Source organism: Camelina sativa, chromosome 6, assembly GCF_000633955.1.
Source record: "Camelina sativa cultivar DH55 chromosome 6, Cs, whole genome shotgun sequence".
Lineage (NCBI taxonomy): Eukaryota > Viridiplantae > Streptophyta > Magnoliopsida > Brassicales > Brassicaceae > Camelina > Camelina sativa.
In genome coordinates this window covers 10010642-10013583 of record NC_025690.1, presented here as the reverse complement: position 1 = coordinate 10013583, position 2942 = coordinate 10010642, and positions in this window count along the sequence as shown.

Here is a 2942-nt window from a genome sequence, read left to right as displayed (position 1 = left end):
CAAATTTGCGATGCTTTTGCAATTAAAATTTCCGTTGCAAATTATAATAACGATGCAAATTGTAAAAAAAATTAGAATTTTCATTTTGGTAAGCTTCATTAAATTAAACCTGTAATTAAAATTAAATCTGGAATTATAATTAAACCTTATACTTAAGCAAATTAATGCTGTAATTAGAAGTACTAAGTTTACAATAACAAAACATAATAACCGATTTTGTTCTACACAAAAAATAGATATGTGAGGATAAAGAGTACTAAGTACTAAGTTTACAAAACAAGTTCATCAATGTTTACTGTCTGGTGGTTCCATCTCCGGTGGTTCCATCTCCAGTGGTTCCATCTCCGGTGGCAGGTCTGGCCGGTGAATCTTCTCGGCGAAATCTAGCAGCAAACTCTGGATCTTTAGATGCAAGATAATCAAAGTATGCATCATAACTATGCATCTTTTCTGAATTTTCTTACATCTTTTGTGCATTGGCCTGTAGTTGAGTTGCCTGAGTTGCAAGAACAGCTTCGGCAGCAGCAAGCTTCGCAGCTAGAACAAGTGGATCTTCAGAAGGAGGAGGCGGTTGAACAATCTGAGCTGAAGATGCTTCTGCTTGCATGTTACCAACACCATATATCCGGTTCTTTTTCTTCGGAGCAACCTGCCAACAAAACATATAGACACCATAAGTGTTTACACAAACACAAACATTAACATAAACAATGAAGCATGTTTTACCTCGGCATAAATTTGGTTCTTCACAATTAGTGATAACCCACCAGAAGCACTACTCTCCATGTTATCCGCTGATATTAGGGAAGACTCAGCTTCAGCTATCTTTGACGACACTTCATTGAACACCTTCTCAGACAGTCCATCAACAAACGACCCATCAGGTTTCCTATGAGTATCTTCTAGTACTCGCAGGAAATCAGGTAGTGGCTCACCAGTACTCTCAGACTAAAAACAGAGAAATCAAACAACTATATTACTATATTGTATATATGATATGATTAATGAACTTGTGTTAAACATAGATACTTACAAGCTTTCGTGCTCGGGCTTTAAAAGAGGTCTGACCAGAACGGTGCTTATGTATTCCGGTGCCATCAGGATCACTATAGCGAGCATTACGGCTATTGATACTCTTTGCTTCTGATTTTGGTTCACACCAAAAGTTGACCAAGCCATCCCATACAGTAGGATCAAGCCACCGCGGCATTGCGTCATTACCTTTCTTCCTCCACTTACCCTTCCACCGAGACACTTGATCACTCATCCGGGTCTTCAACTTCTTTTCAAACTCAGCTCTAACTCTTCCATTGATGGACGCATCCCAATTATATGTTTGCTTGTAAAGACATAAAATGAATCAGAAACAGAATCAGAACCAAATTCGAATGATAAACACACAAAATCTGTAATTTAAACACAACAACAATTTGTAACTTACCGCAAAAGTTTCAAACCACCGGTTTACAACCGGACCTGGTGTTTGGGTCCAATTGGCATGAGCTGACTTGAAATCTCTTTCAAAAATGGCCCGGACAGTAGCAGCAACCGAAGAATCCTGGTCAAACCTACAAAACATAAGATAAAAGGAATTAGGATCATTGAAAATACAAAACATAAAGATAAACTATATGTTAGATACATAACATTCTCACCAAATAGTACCCGGAGGTCGCTTAGGATCCAGTTTTGGTAAGCCAGCACGCCCGGGACTTGCAAGTAACTCTTCCAAAGTGAAAAACACTTGAGAGGCACTTGCACCGTTGACACACGACGTTGATTGCTGAGGAGGAGGATCATTTTGCTGAGGAGGATCATTTTGCTGAGGAGGAAGATCATTTTGCACCGGTGAGGTACCTTGAGAAGAGGCGGTAGAATGTAGCCTTTGAGCAGAGCCAGTAGAGCGTACCCCTCGAGAAGGGACGGGAGGAGATAATCCTTGTGAAGATATGAACCTTGTATAATGGTTTTGGTTGACAGATCCGTTTTGGTCTCGAGAAGACATCTGAGAAGAGAAGGAGAACATGTAAAAATCATTACCCTAAAATCATTACCCTAAATTAAAAACAAAAATTAAAACCCCTAAAATCGAATCGAAACCCTAATCCTAAAATTAAATCCCCAAAATTGTTACCCTAAACCCAAAATTAAATCCCCAAAATTGAAACCCTAAACCCAAAATTAAATCCCCAAAATCGAAACCCTAATCCCAAAATTAAATCCCCAAAATTCGAAACCCTAAAATCGAATTAAAAACCTAATCGAATCATAACCCTAAACCCCAAAATGAATCCCCAATTTCGAAACCCTAATTTAGAAGGGGAGAGGAGGAGACTTACCAGCAAAGAGAGAAGAGATCGAGTCGGAGATTAATCGGACAAGAGATTCAGAGGACAAGAGAGAAGAGGAGGAGTTAGGGTTCGAGAAGAGGAGCAGACTCACCGGAAAAGACAGAAGAGATCGGAGAAGAGAGAAGAAATCGGAGAAGAAGGGTTCGAGAAGGGTTTCTCTTTTGGCTGCGGATTAGTCGAGGTTTGAGCTTCGCTCAAACTAGGTTTTCTAATTAAATATAAAAATACTGCGTCGCAAATCCCACGCAAATATTGCTATGGACTAGCTATGGTCCCTCGCAAAACCCTAGCAAGCATGTAAAAATATGTAATTAATATTTCCAGAATTTGCGAGATAATTGCAAGAGTCCCTCGCAAATCCCTCGCAAAGTCTTTAGGGTTTAGGATTTGCAATTTTCATTAGTGCCCTCTCTTTGATTATAAATCTTGAATGATATCAATTTAATAATTATTAGTAATGTAATTAGTCTTAAAGGTTAAGGTTCAAGGGTTTAGGGTTGTTATTTGCGAGGGAATTGCTATGTATTGAGTTTTTTGCAATGGATTTGCGACGAATTTGCTATGGCTCTAGCAAATCAGTCGCAAATTTGT